This window comes from Myotis daubentonii, chromosome 15, assembly GCF_963259705.1.
Source record: "Myotis daubentonii chromosome 15, mMyoDau2.1, whole genome shotgun sequence".
Classification (NCBI taxonomy): domain Eukaryota; kingdom Metazoa; phylum Chordata; class Mammalia; order Chiroptera; family Vespertilionidae; genus Myotis; species Myotis daubentonii.
This window is the reverse complement of record NC_081854.1, coordinates 29,352,123-29,378,085: the sequence shown is the minus strand read 5'-3', so window position 1 is coordinate 29,378,085 and position 25,963 is coordinate 29,352,123. Positions and strand designations below refer to the sequence as shown.

At 56.0% G+C, this 25,963-nt stretch overlaps 1 protein-coding gene across 2 annotated transcripts in view; it reads right to left on the bottom strand.

Moving 5' to 3' along the window:
* CBFA2T3 (CBFA2/RUNX1 partner transcriptional co-repressor 3) overlaps positions 1-24,523 on the bottom strand; it is a 61,222-nt gene extending 36,699 nt beyond the window's left edge. For both annotated transcript variants that reach the window (XM_059667055.1, XM_059667056.1), the window contains exon 1: positions 24,171-24,523. The gene's annotated coding sequence lies outside the window, so the exon portion shown is untranslated. The remainder of the gene's footprint in view (positions 1-24,170) is intronic.
* Between the last annotated feature and the right edge of the window lie 1,440 nt (positions 24,524-25,963).

Below are 25,963 nucleotides of genomic sequence, written 5' to 3'. Positions count from 1 at the left end.
AGCTATCGGAGCCTATCCCACAGCAAGGAAGCTTGGTTACAGCTACTAAGATCCCCTCCACCTCTGAGGTGGATGCATTGCAAAGTGGCCTCAATTATTTGCTCTTCCTGACCCAGGCCCACTGCAATGTGACTGCGGCTCTACCTATCCAGAGACAGGGTTGCTTTTTGCCCTTGGATCTGGGCTGGCCCTGGGACTTTGTATGGCTAATAGGATGCAGTAAAAGTGATGTCAGTCAACTGTGAGCCTGGACACAGAGGCTGGCTCCACTTGCTCTCTTGTTGACCCTCCTGCTGGAGGGTGAGACATGCATGGGGCAGTTGTCCCAGCTGAGGGCCTCATCACATGGGGTGGCCAGGCACAATCAGCAGAGCTGCTGATCTGGAACCCACAGCTGACCACAGACCCACATCTTCCCACAGTCCCAAGAGCAAGCCCAACCAGGATCAGAACTTCCCAGATAAGCCTGACTAAACTGCCAGCCCAAACAGCAGAACTATGATCCAAATAATGGTAGTTGTTTCAAGCTACTGTTTGTGGGTTATTTATTACACAGCAGTAGCTAACTGATACATTTTAGTATTGAGAACTACAACATATTGGAGCTGGAAGGGAGCTTAGAAACCAACTAATCAGAACTTAAAGATGGCAAACTGAAGTTGAATCAGGGCCTCCTGTCTCTTGGCTCCCCACTCCTCTTGAATTGGAAAAGCACAGCCCATGTTACACCTATAACATGATGGTGGTGACTTGGCTTGGACAAGCAAATCCACCTTAGCGAATGTGTTCAAAGGTCATCATCAGGATGCCAGCCAACAGGTACCTACAAGGATGCTCATCATAGCATTGTAAGAGTGAAGAACAGGGAATAAATAAGACGACCACAATAGAGGGCTTGTTAAAGAAACTTTCTGGTTAATGCAACATTATGGAATCTTCAAAACCATGCTATAGTTACATTCACTTTGGAAACTTTTTCAGTATCCAATAGCCTGAACTATCACACACCCCACACCACAGTGATTTTACTCCTAGGCCCAGAACCAACACCAACAGATGTGCAAACCCATGTGAGTCAGCAGCAAGAAATCAGAGTGGTCATCAGCCACCTTGTCACAAAGGCCCAAAGGGAAGCCCTCCAATTGCACATCAAGAGTCAAATGGTCATGAGTCATGGCAGATCCACATGGTGAAATACTATATAGCAAGGAAAAAGGACAGGGCCAACCATATGCACCAACATGGATGCATCTCATAAACATGTGAGTGAGTGGTTGCCACAAGACCCCAAAGAGTGCATGCCATGTGCTTCCATTTATATGAAGTTCAGAAACAGGCAATATGGTCTATGGTGTCACAGTCAGGTTGGTGGTTCCCTTGACAGAGAGTGACTGGGAGGGGATCAAGGCCTGAGGGCAGGTAATGTTTGCTATCGGGACACTTTATGAAGTTCATGCTGCACACTTTTCCATGTGTGTGTTATATTTCAAATACCCACTACTAGCAAAAATGATGCCAGGATAGATAGAATATTATCTAATGATCTGGAAAAGTGACTCATGAGTGAGAATCAAAGGAGGTGACAAAAGCATGTAATTCCATCTTGTAAGTAAACATATGCACAGAAAAATGATGAGAAATGAACTGTGACCATGGTTCCTGAGTAGAAAGCAGGTCAGAGCCATTATGTTCTTGCTGGTGTCTTCAAGGAAAGTCTGGGGTTCTGGTCGGGCTGCAGAGCCCACAGATCCGACTGACCACTGATGCCCCGACCCCTTGGCCCTGAGCCCTGTGGGCTGTTACGAGTCTGGTCTTCTACAGCGTACTGGCAAAGAGTTAAAGTGGGGGAGGGTGGAGAGCTCAAAGAGCTGGAATGAAAACCTTCCCTGCTCTCCAAAGGGCAGCAAACACGATCCAGATGTCAGGCCTGCTCACCCTGTAGCTAGCACACAAAGGAAGCACATTCCTCACCCAGCTGCTGGGACTGAGAGCTGCGGGGGAGGCGCCCGACATCTGGGCCCCTGCTGCAGGAGGAGGGGCTGCCAGATTGGGGGAGGGGCAGCAAAAATAGCGGACGCCCTCCTCTCCCAGCACTGGTCCTGGGGCTCTGGAGTCTCCTCTCATCCTCCCAGATCCATTGCCACCAAGGGCAAGTGGCCCATCTGCAGACTGGTGCACCTACCTGCGTGTGACTGGGCTATGACAATGAATGTGGTGGTCTGGCTGCCCGGGTGGGTGGGCACAAGGGGGTGTGGGTATATATAGAGAGATAAGTGGGTAAGTAGGAGGCAGATGGATGGGTGGGTAGATGATGGATTGATGGATGGGTAGATTATGGATGCCTGGATGTGTGGGTGGATGGGTGGACAGATGGAGGAGTGGGTGGATGAATTTTTGAATGGATGGATTGGTGGGTGCGTGGATGGATAGATGAGTGGTTGGGTTGGATAGATGGACATATGAGTAGATGTGTGAGTGAGTAGATGGATGGTGCTTTGAACTGAGTGAGATGCAGATGAGTCCCTTCTCAGGTGCTCAAAGGTGGTGGGGGTGGTGGAAACACAGGCCACTATAGTCATGCAGTGGTGGGAAAAGCCCACTTTGGGGTTAGACAAGCTCAAGATCAGCCCCTGACCTCATCTCTTAGGTGGCTGTGGGCAAGCCTCCTTGCTTCTCTGAGCCTTGGTTTACTCATCTGTACACTGAGGAGGATGTTGTGAGCATTAAGTAAGAGACTGGTAAGCGAATACCCACAACTGCTTTGCACTTGCGTATACACACACACACACCTATCTAGGACATGTTGGTTGGGGGCTGGGGACTCTAGGAGAGTGTCTCACCAGGCTTGAGCGGATTCAGTGCGGGCCTCCTGGAGGACACCTACACTGAGATTTGAACAGAAGAAGAGTCCAATGATAGAGTTTGTCTCCTCACCGCCCCCCCCAACCCCCCGCTTATGGGCTGCGACAGAGGGACAGCATATATATATATATATATATATATATATATATATATATATATATATATATATGGTGTGTGTGTGTGTGTGTGTGTTTGTGTGTGTGTGGTGTCTGCTTGTGTGTTTCCTATAGGGAGGGGATGTGACCCCAAGAAAGGCTGCAGAACACCCCTGGATATTTAAAACATGAAATGTTCATGTACACAGTATCTCTAGATGGAAACAGAAACTGCACCTGGGAAGAAGGGGAGCAAGACTTCCTTGTCTCTGCACTCCCTTCTGTAACAGACCCTCCCCCCCTCCCCATTTAAACCATGTATTTGATTGATTGATTGATCTTTTAATCCTCACCTGAGGATATTTTTTTCCATTGCTTCCTAGAGAGAGTGGAAAAGGCGGGGTGGGGAAGAGAGAGAAAGAAACATCGATGCGACAGACACATTGTCTCCCTCACAATCCCCGACTAGGGCCAGGGGATCAAACCTGCAACCCAGGTACATGCCCTTGACTGGGAATAAAATCTGAGACCCTTTGGTGCAAGGGCTGACGCCCTAATCACCGAACACACCAGCCAGGGCCCTTGCTTTATTTTTTAGTTGCTTGCTGCCCACCAGCTCTGTGCCCCGCCCCACCCAAGAAGTAAACAGTCACAATAAGTAACAGATAGATAATTACAAACTGTCATATAAGCTAATAAACATACATTGTATAGTTTATTTATTTTAAAAAAGGAATTGATGAAATCTAAGGAACTCATGGGGCCATGGATGTGCGTCTGGGTCTGCCCTCTGAGCTCAGAGCTGGATAAAGTGGAAAGCCCTACGGACAGCGGCAGGCACACCCTGGGCTGGGGCTCGAGTGTCAGAGCTTCTACGGCAGCCGTGGGCAAACTACGGCCCGCGGGGCCGGAGATCCGCCCGTTTGAAATGAATAAAACTAAAAAAAAAAAAGACCGTACCCTTTTATGTAATGATGTTTACTTTGAATTTATATTAGTTCACACAAACACTCCATCCATGCTTTTGTTCCGGCCCTCCGGTCCGGTTTAAGAACCCATTGTGGCCCTCGAGTCAAAAAGTTTGCCCACCCCTGCTCTACGGAGAGGTGACGCTGCAGCTGGGTCCTGAAGGCTATAAAACTGGCACCCCTGACGGGGCTGAGGGGAAGGCGTCCCCACAGAGGGCATAGCTCCGTCAAAGGCATGGCAGTTGCAGTTCAGGAGCAAACTGAAGTTCTGCCACAGGTGAGGTGGGGAGTGGGCAGGAGGCCGGTGGAAGGCCAGCCAGTCTGTGGAGGGTCTGGAAAGCCAGGCCCAGTGGTGAGGATTTCCCTCTGCCGGCAACGAGGCGCCACGAAGGCTTAACCAATTCCCAACATGTTTTCATTGTTTAAAAAACGTGCAAATTGGCTGCATATCACCTTGAACCCTCCAGAGAAATGCTGCCAAATTTTAAAATAATGCTGCTCATATGAATGCTAAGTAATAATTAGGGGCTGGCGGTTTATCCTGCACGTGTTTCTCCTGAGTGCCAGATGATTCTCCCGCCAGCCCCAGAACAGCCACTCAGCTACGTGACCTGTGAGGACCCAGGTCACCTGTGATGTGTACGCTGAGCCACAAGCACCGATGAGGCTTACGTCAGCCCCTGAAGGGTGGGGACACGATCCCCCTGCTGACGGGGCCTGAGGGACTGCGGGCTGTGATGTATGCGAGAGCCCTCCAATACGAGGGGCTGAAATGGGATTTTAGAAATAATCGCCCGGGAGAGACGGGGACATGAAAAGGCAGTTTGGGCTGGTTTTGCTCCCAGGGTCGTCCCTAACCTTTTATCTCCCCACTTTCATAGAGATGACCCTTGAGCCGGTGTGACTGAGCTGAGGCAAGAGTAGGCCTCCTGTGGCAGCACCTTGATACCCGCCACAGGGAGCACCCTGCAGATCGAGGACCTGGGGCTCCCTTTCACCCCCACCCAGAGGCGCACACATACCCTACTGTCCCTGTGTCCTCTCAGTTCCTGGCACATTGAAGGCACCAACCAGGCCCACCCTGACACCACCGCCGGGGACAAAGGCAGACCTGTGAGATGACCCCACCACGTCGGAGCCCTCGGCCCTTCTGCCCTTGTGGGCACAGGGTGTCCTCCTGCCTAGCCTTCATGGGGGTGCTGGGGGCTCTCGCTCCCTCTTGCAGAATAGGCAAAGGCAGGAGGGCAAGCCCCATGCTGGGGGCTTTTCAGCTAACTCATTATTGAGGTCAAAGCTCACAACACAGGGAGGCCACTACTGTCCTCACTTCCCAGATGCCCAGAGAGGTCCAGGTCCTCACCTAAGTCACACAGAACTGGTACAGGGCTTGGGCTCCCAAGGACACCACAGGCGCCGTGGCCCCAGCATGCTGCTCGCCTCTTCAGATACCCATGGCTGCGGTGATTTTATGATTTTACTCCAGCAGAACTGGAGAGGCCTGGCGTTAGGGTAGCCTCATACCACCTCCAGGAGGGAGGGACCGAGCCCCAGCAGCCTCGGTGTGGCTGCTGATGACACACTTTGGGCATTCTGAGCTGGAAGCTTTGGGGCTCTGACTTTCCAGGGCTTTTCTCCCCAATGGATTCCAGAATGTCCCATGTTCTTGCCCTAAGGGCCATCAAAATGTCCCAGAAATTCCAACTGTATGTCACCCAAAGGGCACAGGCCAGGGTCCCCCTCCGCAGGTGGTGCCAAGAGCCTTAGGAGCACCCACGTCCCCAGCTTTTGGGGCAGAGCTTTTGTGTATTTGCTGTGAACTGGGGGCCAAGTTTTTCACCTGCATCACCTCTCACAAGAACCCCATTATTTACCCTACGTTCAGAGGAGTTAGCAACATGTCCTTGGTGACCTGGCAGCCTGGCCCTGGCCAGGACTGTCACTGTCACACAGGACAACCCAGTCTTGGCAATGCTCCCCCAGCAGAGGGGGGGCGGGGGGGGAAGGAAAAGGGTCCCTGCTCCTCCAGTCCCTGGACCCGGAGTCACCTCTGCTGACAGTTCTTGTGGATCCGTCCAGATATCTCTGTGTAAATACAATCCTGGGCATGTTTACCCTTCAAGAGAAGGCAAACAAAGATGCCTACAGGTCAGACGCTTCTGTTATCAGTGTCCCCCCCCCCCCCCCCCCCCCCCCCGCTTGACGACGTGTCTTTTCCAGTGGAGGCTGAGCTCCGGTCCTCACTTGTACAATTATCTCTTCCCTTGAGTGTTAGCAGGAGAATCAAAGTAATACTGCTCACCCGCAAAGCTTACTGCTGCAGCCAGGCATACAGCAAGGGCCACCTTAGTGCCAATCTACAAAGAGGCAACTCCCTGAGCACTTGCTTCCTCGAGGGCCCTTCCCTGAGCTCTCCATGCAGATGGGCTCACCTGTCCTGTCCCTGAACCCAGGTGCTGAAAGGTTTGGACCCTGCAAAGACAGGGTAGGTCAGGCGCCAGGCCCACTGCTCGTGCCCAGCACAGACACATGATATGCCTCCTTGGTCATGAGAAGCTCTGACACGCTATCGACTGACAATGTCTGTCGATGGATGTGTGGTTAACAGTTAGATAGACATGAGCAGAGCAAGGACGATGGGCCAGGTACAGAAGGGCACCAGGGTGGAAAGCCCCGGTGCCTAGCAGCAGGCAGAACAAGGACCCCACACCCCAGGGTAACCTTTCCTCCCCTAGCAGATCGCTGGTAGTGAGGTTCAGACCCCGGATCTTTCATATCGCTGGTCATGTGAGTCGGACCCTTCCCTGACCTTTCCTCCCCTGGCATGTTGCTAGTCATTCAGGTTAGACCCCCGTAAAGGGGGAATGAAAAAGGGGGCTGGAGAAGAGCCCTTAAGCATTCAGTCCCCAGGACAATGAGGTTCTGACCTGAATAGAATACATCTAGGCCTCAGTTGTGTTTCAGCTCCAGGCCCAGAAAAGCAGTAAAACCAGACAAGCGAAGCCATGGCTGACATCAGGACCTGCTGCATTGACTAATGACCCCCTGCCCTGGGGCCCACCAATCAGTAGAGACCTGACCCCAAAGGACACACCTGGAAAGCTGGCGAGTATTTTATTGGGATCCTCCCCTGAGACCTCAAGGTGAGGACGGCACTGCTTCTCTCTCCCAAGCTCCAAGGCCCTTCTTTCCCCCTGTAACTTGCTTCCTGAGCCCATTTCTTCTACAGCTCACTTCTTCTACCTCTGTGACTTTCTAAATCAACTTTCTCTCATAGTTTGAGTCTTGGCTCTGAATTCTCTCTTAGCCAGAACTCAAGTACTGAACTGAGGTCCAGCCTGGCTCCACTGGTCTAAATGGTGCCGTTCTTGTTGCCAGCAGATGTCCTAGGTCTGCACTCTGCATCACGGTCACGGTGAGCAAGGTGGCCGAGTGTGTTATGGGGAACTACGGTGAGTATCTGCAGGTGTGGTCCGACTGTGCAACACCAAGCCTCCAAAAATGTCGGGGAAAAGGTAGGCCTTCCCAGGCATACAGCAACGCCCCACCCAGAAGGGCACCAAACTTGGCAGGACAGGGGCCCCTACTCTTTCCCAGCCCTGCTGGCGTCCCCGCAACCTGGGAACAACACCTCCTTTCTCTGGATTTAAGGAAAACAGCCTCCTCTGGAAGCAGAGCTTTTAAACAGATGTTTCCTCTTGGCCTGAACCTCCCGCACCTCCCCCAGCCGGGCCTCCCCTCCAGGCAGGGCCTGCTCCGCTCTCATAGTAGGCAAGGCGCAGGGGAGACCAAGTACTTCAATTCTTTTTCAGAAGGGGGAGGAAAATATTAAAAAAATGTGTTTTACAAGCCTGCCTTTGCCATTGTTTATGTAAACAGGTAAATTGTTTCCTGCCTCAATTAAAAACATCTGCCACATAAATGAATACCAATTAACTCATCCTGTTTTTAATTACTCTGTTAATTACACGCAGGCAGCAGAAAGGATGGCTGGAGTAGAGAAGCCGAGTGCCATCCCTCCCCCCAGCTTGGCAAGGATCCTGAATGTGTCTGGCTCCTGGAGGATGAGGGTGGCAGGGAGGTGGTGGCACAGAGCCAGCTGGGATTCCCTGAATCGGGACTGCCCAGTGGGCACCTCCTGCTAGGGTCCTCCTGCATAGGGGCCAGTGGTCAAGGGTGTCCTGTCCTGGCGCACACCAGGGAGGGTGAAGCCCCCCTCCTGCACGCCCTTTCTGCCCCACCTCCTGCCCCTCAGCCTCCTCCAGCCCCAGGACTCCACCTTTGGGCCCTCTTGTCACCGAGAAGGGACCTTAAGGGTGCCCCACTTACGTCCTGGCCATATTTTGTTGGGGCAGGGAGGCAGCCAGAGGGATGGAGGCCTGGATCTCATCCAGGAGGCCTGCCTTAGGGGGCAGGGATCAGAGTTCCCCCTACAGGGCACCACTGCTCACTGAGCACCTGCTGAGTGCTCACAGTGTTGTACGTGGCTGGAGGCTCCGGGGAGCGTCCTCACCCACCCACCCGGCACCTGCATTTCATTTGGCTTGTCCTCCCCTTCAGCCTTCATTGGGTTTGTAATGACACAGCCTCCTTTGCCTGCTTCACTGTCACCCAGCCCAGGGCATGCAGGAGGCGCTCAGCACCTGCTCACCCAATGAACCAGGCAACCTCATCCATGAACATTCCTACTTACAGCAAGAGGCCCGGAGGGCAGCAACCTGTCCAGGGTCACACCACCTGCGCCTGCCAGAGCAGGATTCGAACCCAGGACCCCAATCCAGGGCTTGTGGTGTATACATCACCTATATCACAGTGGACCAAGCTCACATGCCAATGCTATTCCAGGGAGTTAGGTACGGGGTGGACCCTCGAGTCTGCAAGTCTGACAGGTCCTGGGAACCACACTTTGGGCAGCTGGGCCCCACCTCCATGCCCCAGGTCTCTCCTTCCAGGGACATCTCCCAGTCCTTCCTCGGCCCAGGACAGTACACCCTGCCTCCCACAGACATGTGTGGTTGTCAGACACGCTCCCCATCTTTACCTCAGCTAATGGATGCTGAAATGATCAGAGCTGGCTGGCCCTCAGAGCCCATCCAACTAGAGTAGCTAGTAGGTTTCCGCTAGAACGCAAGTACAAGCAGATGGGGCACCAGAGCTGCTCCAGAAGAAGGATGCTGCCTCAGGCAGGTTCAATGCGAAAGGAGTGCTGTGATCAACTAGTGATGCCTGCCACCACCATGAGCGTGGGCAGAGATCGACCAGCAATGTCTGCCATGGGCATCAGATTAACAGTGTGCAAAGGTACCCCACATACTGGTGCATTAGGATTCACTCAACCCCTCACTTTGCAGATGAGAAACTTGGGGCCCACAATGTTCTACAACAGTCTGCTTCTCCAGCTACTGCTGGTGTCTGCTCAGGGGGCTGTCTGCACCAGGGGCCTTCTCTGAGGGATGGGTCAACAATACACAAATGGACAGGCCAGAGTCCATCCCACACTGGTCCCCAGGGGCAAATCCCTTCCACCGACTGCTTACATCCCTCAGACATGAGCTGCACGTCTCCGCCCGAAACCCTGTTCCAACATTGGAGAGAGGAGAGGCGACCAGCCAGTGCCGTGGCCAACAAAATATTAACTCATTTAATCTTCCCAGCAGCCCTGTGAGGTCATTCCATTACGACAGATAAAAAAAGTAAAACATATTACCCTCCAATCTTATACATGGGACAACCGAGGCACAGAGAGGTAAAGTAACTGCCCAAAGCACACAGCCAGGAAGGGCAGAGCTCGGGTTCCGACCCAGTTAGTGCAGCTCTGCAGGGGCCCCAGCCGGCGCTCACACAACTGCCTGGATCCACTGTGGCGTCTCCAAATATCCAATCTCCCCAGTTTGGCAAATGGGGATGGGGAGACCCAGAGGCGCCCTGGCACGGTGAGGGCTGGCTACAGGCTGGTGAGGGGCAGGCACAGCTTCTGAGTGTGAACTCAGGTGTCCATCCACTGTCTGGCCATGGGCTGTGAGTGGGTCCCTGGGCCTGAGTGCTCCTCGTGAAGTGGGGGGACCTCACCTCTGTCTTGAAGCATGGATGTGAAGATTCCAGGGCTTTCCTGCAGGCCTCTCTGCCCTCTGTTCCCTGCCTGCCTCCCCTTCCAGGCAGCCACCAAGCTGAATTCCTGCATGTTGCCTGGTGGTTTCCTGAGCTGCTGTGGGCCCACCCTACTTGTGGCTGCAGGACTTGCACCCTGAGACCTAGATGGGGCGGGAGCCTCTTTCAGATCTTCTGCAATGCACATTTCCTTTCAATACCCACTAGCCATTAAAAGGGTTGGGGAGCTTCTCTGGGGCCTTTTAACCAAATTGAGCAATAAAACAACCTAATAGCAGTCAAGTCATTAAAGGGCTGGGGCTCCCCCATAGCACACTGGGGCCCTGGGCCTGTCAGAGAAGGAGTCCTGGGCCAGCTCACCCCAACAAAGCCAGAGCCATGTCCACGCCCAAGAGGCTCTGCGAGGAGCAGCCAGGAAACAGAATCTACCCCCAAGGCCTGCCCTTTGGGTGAGAGACACCCCACTGGCAGTCCCACAGCCCTGGGTGGTCCAGACATCAAGGGAGGAGGCTGGAGAACTCACTGGCTGGGACTTCAAATCAGAGATGGCTGCAGGGAAAAGACTGTAGGGATCTCAGATCCAGCACACCCCCTGGGATGAGTACTGAGGGGTGAAGGGCCAGGCAGGGGCTCATGAGGGTGGGTGTGGCAAGCTGGCACGGCCATGGCATACTCAGCCCCACGTTGGGCGCCATATGTGCCAAGCCAGCTCAGCCAGGTTTGGTGAGCCTGAGAGGGGGCGGTGAAGGATTGAGAAAAGACAGACAAGAGAAGAAAGCTGGGTCTGGGTGGGATGCTGTCCTCTCTGATGGAGAGCTAGCGACAGCGCCACAGTCTGAAAGCCGTGTCTTTATTTTATAGCCAGATTCCATGAGGCAAAGTAAGGGCATGGTTACAACGTTCTCATGGGTTTCGAATCTACTCAATTACATGCGCCTGATCTCTATCAAGCCCATAACACTCAGCCACGTGGGACCACGGGTTCAGACCATAGGGTCAAGCTTACAACTATAGCCTTTGGCTATAATTGTGCTGGGAGGGCTTTTCCCTCCAAGCTAGGACTTGCACGTGGCTTTGTCAAGAGAGGACCATGCCTTCTCATTAGTCTGAGGCTTGAACCTGTCCAAACACTGTGGCCGCTCTCCACAGATGGGCCCAGAGTCAAGGGCTGGTGCCCCACACCCAAGAGGTTACGTCTTCTGTGGACCACATTACCAGGTTTAAACCCCAGTGATCTTGGGCCAGGACTTAACCTCTCTGTGAATGAACCAGCACAGGGAATCCCCTGCTGGATGAATGAATTAGGGGTGGTGGGCCTCACTGAAACCCGAAGGTGGGGCCTCCTCCCACCTATCTAAATATTTCTCAAAGTCACAGATGATGTTCTCCACCCCCTCATGGGTGACACAGGCAGTGGGGCAGACAGTTATAACAGAGGGACAGTCTCGGGAGAAACTAGAAGTCACTGGTCAGTGAGTGCTCACTGTGGCCAAGCCCAGGGCTCATTCAGAGTGTATCAGCCCCCAGGTAGAATTTCAGTGCTGATTCCAAGTGGCACAGAGAGGGCAGGAGCCTGCCTCAGGGCACACAGTGTGGCCTCATCCATGAGCCCACACCTCCCTGGCCCCAGAATGAACGGGCCACTTCTGCAGTGGCAGAGGGTCTGCTTCCAGCTCTGCCTGGGCCCTCTCCCCGTAGACTTGGGAAGGTGCCAGGCAGGCAGATGGGCCTGACGCTGGTGCAGCCGTGGTGGCAGCTGCTCTGGGGGAGAAGAGTGAGGAGCCAGGTTCCATTGCCTTCCTCCTGCGTGTGGGAACCTTCTGGATGTTTTGATTCTTTCCACCAAATGGCCCCAGAACCTCCAGGAGATCTGGGTGTGGCCCTGCTGAGTCAAACAGCCCTCGAGGGGTTTTCTGTGGGGATGTGAGAGTACCTTCCTCCTGCTAAGGTGTTAGGCTTGGAGGCCGGTGGAGCATGCCACCTCCCATTTTACAGCAGGGAAAACTGAGCCTTTGAGAGGTCAGGGACATGAAACGCTGGCTCCAGGGTTTCATCCAGAGCTGCATCAGCCTCTCGGGGCCACTGCACCCTCATCTCCAGTGTGTCCCCGGGATGGTCTTCCTGAGGCTGAGAAGTAGGAAGGCCCTGCCTGCTGTCAAGGCCATGGGGTGCACACCCTCCCCACCTGGACAGTGTGAACATTTTCATATGCCTGTTTTTACAAGAGAGGCTGAGTGGGCAAAGACCAGGCTCCCGTCCATTTCCAGAGTGTCCTCACACCTGCTGCCCCTGCCAGCAGGTCCCCAAGGCCGGCGGGAGCAGGGTCCCTGGCTGCAGGGTGGTCTCTGCGTGCTCCAGGAGTGTTTGTAGGACTCACTTTCCCTTACCTCACACCTGACTCACCCACCAGAATACAGAGCTTCCGGAAGCTGGGGCAAGTAGGTTTGATCGGGGAGTAACACGCCCGATGCTGAGAAGTGAGGAGCAAATCAGGGTTATTCTGGCTCCTAAAAGGGATAGAGAATTCCTCCTCCGATATCCAGCTGGACAAGCCTCTACCTGCAGCACCAAACTCCACCAGATTGCCAGCAGGCCCTGCCTGCCTGGTCTCCGGGACGTCCATCTTCTGACCGTCCCTGTGGAGTGCAGGTTTCAGGAGACAAGCAGCCACCCCTCCACCTCCTCCCACGTGGCAGGGGTGGCCAGGCCAAACCGTGGGACATGTTTTGACACGGAGGTTCGCCACGTGGCACATCAACACAGATGACCTGTGGTCAGCCAAGAGCTTTATTTAGGAAGGACGTGGGTGAGCCCCAAACTGCCAGCTGTGGGGCTACGACGAACCAGCGGGACTGTTCCAGGCGTCCTTGGGCCTCAGCGTGGGCTCCCGCACAGAGGGATGCGGTTAACCTGAAGGGGTCCCACGGGGCCTGCGAGCTGGGGATGCCATCCGGAGGCCTGCAGGCCCAGCTCTGAGCGGGAATCTGGCTCCGGGACAAACTGGTCGCTGCTGTGTAGTTATCAGGGTGGCGAGTCAGACAGACCCCTCGGATGATAGGACAAAGCCGGCACGCAGGACACTCACTGCCTTTCATGCGTTAGTATTCACACCAGCACCTCTGCCTACACAAAGCCCGCAGCGCCTACAGCGCAGCTCCCATGCCGGCCTTTTGTCACCTCCTGCCCTCGACCCTGCACCTTCCCACCCACAAGGCCCCCTTGCTGGTCCTCAGATGGACCTCCTGGCCTCTGCGCTGTTGTCACCTGTGCCAGAGAGGCTGTGCCCTGATGGCCACCTGGCTCCCTCCCCTTCCAGGCCTCAGCTCACTGTCACTTTATCAGACAGGCCTGACCTGACAGGACAGTGACCTCCACCCAGCCCATGACCCTCCCTGGGGCCCTGGGTGGAGAAAATATCACTTGTCTCCTTCATTTATTGTCTGTCTCTCTCCTAACAGAGTAGCAGCGCCCCGAGGGCAGCGGTCTGATGCTGGATTCTGGAACAGGGCCATGAGCAGCAGGTGCTCAGTGGTTATTTGTGAAAGGAATAAGCATGCACCCAAACCAGTTACATTCTGATGGGAGACTTGTCCCAACTAAATGTCTCAACTGCGTCTCACAGGCCGGGTAGCAGTGACCCCCCCCCCCCCCACGCCCGGGGTCAGCCTCTTGGTGAGACAACAGCTGGAAACTAAGGTCACTATGGTCCACAGTTCGGACCCCACCAGGTGTGGTGAGAGGAAGAGGGAGGGACCGCATTTCTGCTGCACACAGAGGGCTCCGCTGTTTTCCGACGCGGAGAGAAATGAAAAACAACTATCCCATGCACTCCAGCCAGGATATGGTTGTTCCGATTCTTCCCTGTGTCCAGACAGACTGGGGGAGGGGAGAGTCTATCCATCCCTCTCCAGGGACCTCCTCAGGTCTCCTGCCCTGTGTGGGGTCAGCCTGGGTGTCCAGGGGGACAGCAGCTGCATCAGCTGATGGGGCCACACTGCCAGGGTCCTGTCCTGATTTCACACCTGACAGTTTCCATACTCCCCTCCCTCCTCCTCTGACCACACCTCACAGTGACCTCCCTGCAGGAGGTGGACTCGGTTCCCTCCCACCCACGGCCCAGAGGCTCCTTATGTACCAGGAGTTCCCTCCTCGGCGGTGGGGGAGGGGCCCCATGGAGATGCTCTGTCAACAGCCAGCATACACTGGCCAGGACACCCTGCAGGGCCGGGCCTTCTGTGTCAGCAGCCCCAACTGCCAAGGCCACTAGCCAAGGCTCCAGACACCCCGAGGCAGAGACACAGCGTCCCCGACAGGCCTCGTCCAACTCCTGACCCAGGCCCCGGAGCACGGTGTGTTCATGGCTGTTCACACGGCCGTGCTCGGGGTGGGCTGTCTGGCAGCAGCTGGAACTGGTGACCTCTGTGAGCGCGCACCCAGGGCCTGCTCTAGTGAGTGTTTCTGGATCCCTTGGATGTGCCCTCTCCTGCCTCTGAGCGAGAACTGAGCTCTTGAGAAACATCTGTTTGGGGGTGAACAATGTCAGGTGTGCAGACTGCCCAGGATGACCCTAAGCTGCCTCCCTCCGTGGCCCCTGTGCAGGCAAGTCTCAGCGACGCGGGCGCTGGGAAGCAGACTTGGCGATGAGATAACTGTTGGTGGAATCAAATACAGCGACAGCTTGCAGGCAGACGAGCTGCTGTTCAAACAAGCCTCTCCAAGCACACAGCGAAGGCGTCCCCACCAGCCGGGACCCTAGGCATCGGCGCCTGGGAGATGCAGTGGGGGCTCCCAGGTGGGACATGTGTCTGTTCCTCAGGACCTCCTGCAGGAGGGGCCTGTCTGGGCTCTGGGGGGTGGTAGGGAACATACAGATAGAAGTGCCGCCCTCACAGAACCGACCTTCTAGGAGGGAGCCGAGCAGCGACACACAGAAGAAAAGGCGCAGCACAGGGAGAGCGGGGCTGCCTTGGAGGAACAGCAGGGGCAGGCCACTCACTGAAAGGAGACCCCCGAGCGAGACCTGATGAAGGACGGGTGGGAGCCATGCAGGTGTCAGGGAGAGAGCACTGCGGGCAGAGGGACTGCCAGTGCAAAGGCCCTGGGGTGGGAACATGCCTGTGTGTTTGGAAACAGCCAAGAAAGGGATTTCAGTGAACAACTGGGGGTGGGGGCGTGTGGCCTCAAAGCCGCTGCAACAATTTGGTCTGTCCCTAGAGCTGCCTCATCGGACTGGCTTTGAAGGGGACCCCTGATGCGAGGACCCCAATCTATCTCTCAAATGAGGGACAAGGATAGAAGCTGGGAGACCAGATGCGAAATCTTGTTCATGCCATGAAGGTTAGACGCAGGTGCTGGGGAGATTCAGTAACTGTTTGTGGAACCAAATACAGTGACAGCTTGCAGGCAGACGAGCTGCTGCTGTTCAAACAATCCTCTCCAAGCACCCGGCAAGGGCGTCCCCACCAGCTGGTGACCCTGGGCAACTGTGTTCACCACCCCAGGCCACAATGTGGTCACCTGTGAAAAGAGGACGGCGGTGGCCACCCTCACAGGTTTGTGGGAGGAACCAGTGACATTTAGGGAAGCCTGGGCAACCAGGGCAGGCAGCTCTTCTTAATTCATCCCTTGAAACCCAGTAGACAACGAGTTGAACTTAGAGTGACCACATGACCCAGCAATTCCTCTCGGTCTTAGACCTCAGACAGTGATGGCGAACCTTTTGAGCTCGGCGTGTCAGCATTGTGAAAAACCCTAACTTAACTCTGGTGCCGTGTCACATAATGAAATTTTTTGATATTTGCAACCATAGTAAAACAAAGATTTATATGTTTGATATTTATTTTATATATTTAAATGCCATTTAACAAAGAAAAATCAACCAAAAAAATGAGTTCACCTGTCACCTCTGACACGCGTGTCATAGGTTCGCCATCACTGACCTAAGAGAATGGAAAACATGTCCACACAAAAACTTGCACATAAATGTTCACAACAGATTATTCACAACTGCCAAAAGCTCGAAACAGCCCAGATGTCCATCAGCTGATGATGGATGCACAAAATGTGTCCACCCTGCCATCAGACATCAGTCATTAAAAAGGAGTGAGGTCCTGACACGGGACAACATGGACAAACCTCAAAAACATCATGCTAAGGGAAGGAAGTCAGCACAGAAGGCCACATATTGTATGACTCTATTTATATGAAATGTCCAGAACAGGCAAATCCACAGAGACAGAAAGACAACTAGTGGCTGCCAGGGGCTGGAGGGAGGGGCGTGGGGAGTGAACACAAATGGGTGTGAGGTCTCTTTTGGGGGTGATGAAAACTTGAGGGAACTAGATGGTGGTGATGGTTGCATAACATGGTAAATGTGCTAAATGCCACTGAATTGCACACCTAAAAACGGTTAAAATGGTGGAATGGAGGTTCCTCAAAAAATTCAAAATAGAACTACCATATGACCCAGCAATTCCACTTCTGAAGACATACCCCAAAGAATCAAAAGCAGGATTTTAAAGAGATATTTTACATCCACATTCACAGCAGCATAGCGCACAAGAGCCAAAAGGTGGAGCAACTCAAGTGTCCATCGATGGGAGAAGGGATCTACAACCTGGATGAACGTTGGGGACGTTATGCTAAGTGAAATAAGCCAGTCACAAAAAGACAAATACGACATGATTCCACTCATATGAGGTCCGCAGGAGTCAAATTCACAGAGGTAGGAAATAAAATGGTGGGTGCCAGGGGCTGGGGGAGGGGAAATGGAGAGTCAGTGTTTAATGGGACAGAGTTTCAGCTTGGGAAGATGAGAAGCTGTGTGAATGGATAGTGTTGACGGTTGCACAACAATGTGAATGTATTTAATACCACTGAACTGTGTACTTAAAGTGATTAAGATGGTAAATTTTGTGTTCTGTGGATTTTAGCACAATTGAAACACCCCACTGGGGAGACTGAGATAGGGCACCCCCTCCATGCAGCAGCCTGTCTGTGTTACTAACAGCACAGGATTGGGGATCCCAAGCTCAGTGTGAGGGCCACGGGTGCGTGAGGGGCCAGGCTGACCTTCCTCCCTTGGTGGCTGGGGCCCATCCTATGGTGGCGCTAATGTGGGAAGGCCACAGCCCCCCTCTTTCCAGGCCCTGCGCTCTTTCCCACCTGAGGGACTGAGCAAGTGGGCAGGCAGTACTGGGAATGAGGGCAGGCCCCAGCGGGCTGGTGATGTGGAGATCTTACTATCTCTACCTCAAAACACCCCCCATATATGTAGGCATGTCCTTAGGGGGCCAGGAGGAACCCTATGGGAAGGTCTGCCCGAATAACCTCCTAAACCAGGAGGTCTAACTGGGATGAAGGCCATTGTGATGTGAGGAAGACCACACAGGAAAGGGGTCCAGGGTACCCGGAGGGGGCCTCAGGCTCTGTGAGAATCAGATAAAAGGCCCCTGTACACGTGACATTAAGATAAATTAAGTCCCGGATTTCACGGTTATTGCCTCAACCTAGAAGCCCCCAGGGTCAGTATGGAAATTGAGTCTGTGCCAGGTGCTGTGGTGGGTCCCGCTACCAGATACGTAGCAACCATGATTGTTGAAATTCCAAAAGGAGGTTTCACGTGGGCCAAGAAGCCACAAAAATGCCAAAGTGAAGGGCTAGCACATGGGCTGGCTTAGAATTTAGGCATCTGACTCCCAAAACTAGGCTCTCCCATGACAAACCCACATAGATGTAGAGTGAGAGGCGTCCTGGGACCGTGATGTAGATATATAGTGGCAGGCATCCCGCGCAGTCCATGTAGGTGTGTAGTGACAGTCATCCTATGACAGTCCATGAGATGTGCAGTGACAGGTGTCTTGCAACAGCCCATGTAGGTGTGTACTGACAGGTATCCTGGAACAGGCCATGTAATAGTGTAGTGACAGGCATCCTGCGACAGCCCATGTAGCTCTGTAATGACAGGCATCTGGGGACAGTCCATGTAGATGGCAGTGACGGACGTCCTGGGACATTCCATGTAGGGCAGTGACGGACGTCCTGGGACAGCCCATGCGGGTGTGTAGTGACAGCTGTCCAGGGATAAAGTTCTATCTGAGGCCTTTGCTGGTCCCGTCAGTGAACGCTGACTTGTCTCCAGGGTGCGGGGCAAGTCTGTTCTGACTTCTGTGCTGGTTCCCACCTGAGCTTCGGTTACACTTAGACGAAGTTCCCACGTTGTCACAGTGCAGTTGGGCCGGGAGGAGCAGGTGGAGAGTAAGACCTGGCAGGTACTCTTCCACTGCTATCAGCTCTGGCATCTAGATGGGCATGGGCTCTCCTATAAATGCCCAAGGCAGTCAGGTGGAGGTGACACTTCCTTCTTCTGCCTGGTTTTCACACTTGCACATACACACATTATATGCTCACACTCACACTAACGTCCGTGTGTGCAGTCACACACACAAGGGCTCCTGAGGCCAGATGACAGTCCAAGCAAGAGGCCAGGGCTTGGAACCCCAAGGCCTGGTGAGAATCACCACCAGCTATTTGGAGACGTGGTGTGGCAAAAACACAGAGGTTCTCGAGTTAGATAACTGGTTCCTGAGTGGAAATCCCACCTCTGCCACCACGGAGCTACGGAAAGTGATGACCCCAGCCTCAGTTTCCTCTCTGTGAAATGGGAGGGCAATGCAGCTGGGGAATGAAGCTTGTGTCCCCAGGTGGCACAGAGCACAGAGAGCTTGGCTCTGAGCGTGCTGTGTCGTCATGTGTGGGGAGGTGGGTCAGCAGGCGCGGGGGCCCGGGCTGCACAGGAGGACATGGGGTAGGGAGAGTAGGCCCCCGACCCAGTGCTGTCTGGGAGGGAGAAACGGGGTTTGAGTGCAGAACTGTCTGATGCCCTACCCACCAGTGAATCCCAGAACAGCACTGGGTGTCTGCCTAGAGCGGGGATGTGACAGCCACGTCCCCAAGCCAGTAACCACATGCCAGGTCACATGGATTTTTCATTCCTATCACAACCTGAGGAGACAGGAGCCCTGGGACTGTATTTTGCTTTTGAAACCAAAGACACAGAGAGGGTGAGCGATTTGCTGATGACCACACAATCAGTGGGAGAGAAATCATGGTTCAAATCTAACCAGTGGGACTCAGAGAAGCCAGCATGCTGTCCCTCCCCCTCCCCACTGCCTCAGAGAATGGGGCAGGAGCTCGGCAAAGAGCTGCAGCCCCCTGGCCTCGCAACACCTCCCCTCCCTCCCTGTAAGAGGGGCCCTCCGCAGCTGGGGGACTTCCCTTTCCTGGCTGCTCCCAGGTCAGGACCACTGGGCGAGAGCTTCCTTGGGGGTCCCACATGTCACCCAGGGCCATCGGAACACGAGGCGTTCTCCCCACCTGCCCCTGAGAGGTCCAGGAGCGTCTCATCTTGCCATTTGCCTCCTGCCCTGCCCCTACTGTGGACTTTTCTCTGCTCAAGTAAACAGAAAAATGTCCCAGTGCCCAGTGCCCGGACATCCTCCCCAAACCTCCTTCTGCCACGTCCACCACACTCCCTGCCTCAGGGGCCGCCTGGGTGGCTGAGTCTGGCTCTGGGAGGCTGACAGTGTGTGTGCACAGGGAACAGGACGGATGTAGGCGGCGGAGAGTGTGTGGCTGAGCAGCAGAGGGGGCGCTGGCGCCTTGGCGAAGAGACATCTTCCTTATTACGCATCTTTGTTTTCCTTCCAGTGACATCTGGCTCACCGTGAGGTCCCACGAATTACGAAAAGCAGAAGTCTTAACTTCTGTTTTATTGCTGCAGGAAACCGTGCTGCAAAGAGCGCGGCGGGAAGCGCGTTCTCGCACGTCTGAGGCTCCAGCCCAACCCTGCACCCTGCACCCTGGGTCTGGCTGTGAACTCAGAAGTGGGAACCAGGCACCAATTATTTATCACTTTCATCATCATAAGTTTCCATCCTGAACGCCAGGGCTCTGCCTGGGTCTTTCCACTGATGCTGCAAGGGCGGCTTCCACTCCAGGAATTCGCTTGCAGACAGCAGAGCCTGCTTGCATTAGCGTTCTTGGCTGAAGGCGGCCCTCAGAGGCACTCGGGGGCTGGGCCTCTCCTGCAGCCCCTGCCCTCCATGTGGCCTTATCTGGGCCTCATGTAAGGAGGGGTGGGAGTAGCGGGGGGGAGCAATCCCAGATTCAGGGAACCACAGAAGTAGAAACAGGCCTGTTCTTTTTACCCAAAAGCCTGAGGGCATGACCTCAGGAAAAGATGTAGAGGTGTGGTTCCCTGTCCCAAACAGTCCTGAGGAGACCGAGAGCCACAAGCATAAGCCAGAATAAGCCAGGGAGCGACTGGCTTCTTGCAATACACAGCATGGTGCCTGCCCGCCTGGCCAGGACCTGGGAGACCCAATCTTCCAGAAGCTGTGCCACAGTCCAGAAAAGAGCCTGTCAACCCCTCTGAACTGCCCCCAGATAGCCCCGACCCGCAAAGGCAGCATCCACCAATCATGAGTTTCCAGCCTCCTCCTGTCCCTCCCTCAGATGACACAGTGGCTCCAGGCATGGGTGCACATCGTATCTCCAGGGGCTCTGCGGAAGCAGGTGCCTGTGGGCCCAACACTGGCCCTCAGATTCTGAACTTGGAGGCTGCTCCAGGGGCCTGGCCACCTCCACACGGGAGCAGCAGTGTGGTGCCTGCCCACCTGCCTCTGGTGAACCTCTCTGGGCCTTCACATCCCCATCTGGAAAATGGGACAGCAACGGTGCCCACCTTCAGGCTTGTTAAATGTAAGGAAGTGTGCCAGCACAGTGTGAGTTTTTGTTGGTGCTGCATTATGACCACGCTACCCCCTGCCTGGCATGACACAGGTGTTCATTCACTGTCTGCTCCGTGACTGGGCAGTGGGTGGCAGACACTTCCCGGGGCATTTCTTTGCAGTAAGTGCAATCACGGTCATACTCTTGCACTTACAAATGACAGAGTTCAGGTCACCTCTCTCCTCCCAGGCCTGGGAGGTGACACTAGCTGCCCAGACATGAATTCCTATCAACGTGATGCTATGTTTGGATGCCCTGTTATAACAGCCAGACAACGTCCAGTGGCTTCTAGAAGGTCTTGAACACAATGATCCCCTCCCAGCTCTGGTGCGAACTGGGAACAGCTGGGATGGCGCTGGCCTTAGGCACTGTGACCCAGACAAAGCCGAGGTGTTCTTCCTGATGTCAGTTACAGCTGTGCTTCATGTGCCTGAGGCGAGTCCAGGTGAAAGTTCGGACATCTGAGGCATTAACCCCAGTCAGCACCAAGCAGCCAGCCACCTGTCCCCACAGGTGTAGAAGGAATGCTGACAGGAAGGCCAGGATGAGGGCAGGAGGGCCTTGGGCAAAGGGAGGCCGAGGCAGGGGCTGACACCAGGCAGCCGCTTTCATGCAGTGTGGGGGGTGGGGGGCAGCAGAACCCAGACTCCCTCCTGAGCCTGATGGGCCCGCACCATGCTGGGTATTTGTGAAAAAGGGAAGGTCCCACCAGCCTTGCAGGTGTCACGCAGACTCAGTGTGAGCAGGGCTCGGCCGATAGTAAGGGCCCAACAAGGCGCTGACACTTGGGCTGCTGTTACTGGGAACAGATGCAGGCACGGGCCAGAGCAGTGCAGTGGGCAGATGAGTGCAGGACACAACAAGCAGGACGGAGGTGCCCCACAGAAATGCCAGTTCCCTCCCTGAGAGCTCCGTTAATTAAGCACCTACTGTGTGCAGCTTTTCACCATATTCCAGGGAAATGGGTCACAGAGCCTCTTCCCTGTTTTGGAGTCCTAACACACACGCACACACTGACTCGGGAAGGAATTCAGATCATTTGAATTCAACCACCATCCTGAGGATCCTGGTGCCATGGGAGGCTGAGGATGAATCAGATGACCCCAAACACAACCCACTCACGGAGCCACAGGGGATGGGGAGGTCAGCCAGCAGCCTCAGAACGGTTTCAGGCAGCGGGAATGCCTTGCCCACACCCCCCATTCCTGCCCCCGCCCCCCCTCTCTGCGGCTGGCTGGTCCTCTGAGAGGTGGCAGCCCTGCTGGCTTGAATCTTTCAGATTAGTGACCCAGCCTTCCGGCGTCTCCAGATCCTTGCGTAGGAAGGAAAATTAATTTCTTCCAGTCATGCAGAAATGAAAATATGTGGAGCCAAATCAGAGAGATTTCCTGGAGGTGGTAACTCAATTATGCGGATAACCGGGTGACAGAGGAAGAGCGTGTGGACCCAAAAGGGCTGGTGGCTGGCCCGAGGCAGCCCCAGGGGTCCTGGAGGGAGACATTTTGCTGAAATCCTTCAGCCCAGCAGCCCAAGCTGGGCTTGTGTGTAAACGAGTACCACGCACGTGACTGTCCCTTCCTCCCATCACACACAGATCAAGAGAGAGCTGGATTCCCCCAGAAAATTGGTCCTATGTGATGTTCTCCCGCCCTGTGTCTGACTAGCTCTTGGGGAGCACGTATGCCACATCTGTCCCCGCCGCTCAAGCTTGTCTCCTTTCTCTCCTTTTCCCTTTCAACGTATAAGTGGTCTGGCAGCATAGCCCTCCAGGCAGCGTGGCTCTTTAGGCATGGCGGTGTCGGCTGCACCAAACAGAAGCCTCTGCCTGCCTCCTGGGCCCAAGTGAGTTTTGGGGCTTCCCCCATCCAGAAGGGTAGGGTAGGGGTGGGGCAAATGACACTGCTGGACCCCAGTGCATGTCATAGCACGAGCTCTCTATACAAGCATGTGCCCAGGAACTGTGGGTAGGACCTTCCTGCCCCCGTGCCTGCGGCAGAAAGGATACCAGGGGCCGCCTTGTATCTGGGACAGGTGAGAGTGGGACCCTCTCGGGCCCAGCCCACCTTTCTCCTGGGTTCCAACCTTAAGAAGTTTCTTGAACCTTGCAGCAACTTGAAAGAGCAATGCTAGGATGCAGAATAGCTACCCCCCCTTTGTCCCCAGCCAACCCCTGTCCTCTGAGGGTGGCCGCCCTGGGAACCTCCTGTTTCTGGGTCTAGGGGAGGAAACACACGCCCAGTTAGACATAATGAAGCAGTATCCTGGCCACAGGGTCAAAGACAGGGCCTGACAATTATTCAGATCACCCTACAGAGGCGCATAAGGTCTCCTCTGTTCTCAAAGGAAATATTTTTGTCCTTGGCCTCTGGAACAGGCCTTGGCCCTAATGGAGGGGAATACAGGGGTTTTTTTTGGGGGGGGGGAAGGCAAGGGTCCCCACACCTACAGGGGTCTGCCCACTACTCTGTGGCTCCCAGGCCCAGCACACACACAGTTCCCAGGGGCTGGGAGGAGGGACAGCCTGGGGCTGTGTGTTCAGAGCCCAGTGGCTCACAGTGTGGCTTGCCACTGGCCCCACTGCCTTCTGCTTCACGTAAGCCCATCTAAGGCTGAATTTCCAGCCATCTGTCCCTCCACATCGGCTCACACCTCCCTCCCCGCGGTTCCCACAGCCTGGCTCCCAGCCTGCCCTACACGCAGATGGACGGTTCCCAAAGGGTGTGAGCACAATCACTGCCATGGGGCTGCACCGGAGGCACCGCGGGCTGTCAGGAAAGCTTTCAAGCTCCTCTCCCCAATCATCCAGAGGGGGGCAGGCCCCCCCCTGAGGGTGTCTGAGGAGACTTCGCCCAAGACCATCTAACTCCGGACCACCACTCTCCTGAAGGGCAGGGCCAGGAACCAAAACAAGAGGGGCAGGGGCTCCAGAGAGCTCTGACCACCCTCCCAGCCAGGCACTGGAACCTCCATCTATCCTAGGGTCACCCTCTAGGCCCCCTCCCAGTCCTCTGTCACCTGGCCCAGGGCCTTTGTCAGGAAGCCCAGATCCGCCAGGGGAGCCTACGGGACTCTCCACCCTCCAGACGCAGTTCCCACCTTAAGTTTGACCACATCCCGGGCAGGTCAAGTTCTCGGTTCACCTGGAGAAGGGGGGTGGGCATTCAGCCCAAGTGGGTGGGTGCTGAGTGGGCTGGCCCCACCCTACCGTGGGCTCCAACTTTGCAAAGTGGAAAGAGGGTGCCCGGGGCGCCCGTGCGTTCGGCGCGGCCGCAAGAAGCCCCCGGACGGCAGCCGCGGGCGAAGTCGGGGTGACAGCGGCAGCGGCGCTCGGGACAGACGGGGCACTTACGGTCCGGAGGTCCGGCAGACGGAGGCGATCGCACTCTCGCGACCTGGCTCCTGAAGTGGCTTTTCCTTCGAATTCGGTCCCCGCCTCCGTAACTTGGGGGCGATCCGCGCTCCGTCTTCTCCCGCCGCGTCAGACTCAGGCGCGCGGCGGGGCCGGGGCGCGCGGGGCGGCCGCCTGGGCCATGCCCGGGCTCGGCTCCGGCCGCTCGCTCCGCCCTCCCGGCTGCCCGCGCGGGAACAAAGCGCGAGCGCCGCCCCGGGCGGTCTCTGGCCTCCTCGGCCCGCGCCCGGTCCAGCCGCCGCGCCTTTGGCTCGCGGGCGCCCGGCTCCGGCTGCCGCGCTCTCGCCCGAGTGTCTCACGGGGCCCCGCGGCCCCCGCCCCGCGCGCTCTGCCTCCGCCTCCTGCCCCCCGCCGCCGCCGCTGCGCCACCTGCCTCCCTCTCGGCGCCCATCGCGCTCGGCTCCGCCCCGGGGCGCCGGCCGCGGAGAGGGGCCCGGGCTCCGTGCGGGCCGGCTCGGGAGTGGGGCGCCGCCCGCCGCCGTCCCCGTCCGCGCCCAGGGGCAGACGTGGACCCCAGGGAGCGCCCTGGCAACTCTGTCGGGGGCTCTGGGGGGCCCAGTGGCGGCCCTGAGTGTGTGTGCGAGTGTGGGGGCTGATCCGGCGGGTGGGAGGGGGTGTGTGAGCTGCTGAGCCCGGTGCCGGGGTGGGGGCGCCGTGGAGTCCTGGGGGAGACCTTTCTGTAGTGGGGAGAGCGGGGTGCGGTGGGGAGAGGGATGCGCACTGCTCTGTGGCACGGGGTTCCCGCGAGGGTGGCGCTGGGTGCCGTGGATGGGGAATGCGAGTGAATGTGCGGGAGCGCGGGGTGCCGTGGGGGTGCGGACGTCTGGGGGTAGCAGTGTGGGAGCCGTGCGGGGAGCGCAGGTGCCGTGCGTGGCGGACCCCACGCTCGGGCCAACCCTCGCCGGCTCCGCAGGCCGCGCCCCGCGCGGGCGGGCGGGCGGGGGCCTGGAGCTGAGCGTGTCACACACACACACCCGGGCAGTCGGTGGCCGCCCGCCTAGCAGTTTTAGGAGTCGAGGCGTCTGGCGCCCAGGCTGGAGGCGAGCGGCAGACGCCCCTCCTCCGGCCTCCCGCCCGCCCGCCGCGTGGCCCGGGAAGGGCCGGGTCGTCTCCGCGCTCGGCCGGCAGGGGGCGCCTTCCCTCTGCCGCCCGCCAGGGTCGGCTTGCCCCACTCGCGGACCCGGGAGATAACCAAGACGAAAATGCTGGAAGCGCAGGATCTCTCGCTCTTGGGCCTCGTTGGGCCGGGGCACGTTGTGGTGCTTTGCGCCCATTTGACTATCATTCATTTACAGCCAATCCAAAGAAATGCCCCAGGCTGCTGCCCGGGGCCTCTCCGACCCCACTGCACTCCTCTTCCCCTGCATGTCCCCGCCCCTCCTTCCCCTCCCGATTTACCTCTTCTTCTTAAGTGCTTTGTGTCATATCTGATGCATTTGCCCAGTGAGTACATTTTAGTAAAATTGATGTTTTTCTCTCCTCCCTCCCCCAACCCATACACACTTTATTTCTTAGAAGCCAGCTGAGGTCCCAGGGTCAAGGTCTTAGGAGACAGAGAGGCCAGGACTTCAGAAAAGCGGGACCCTGATTTGCATCTCATTTGGCATAAATCTGCATGCGAAGGTCCAAGGTCCCCAATCCTCAAGCATAAAAATACAGCAATGTGCCAAAAAATGTCCCTCTTCTTCCAGGTTTACTCCACAGGCCTGTTTCTCCCCAACCCTTGGCCTCTC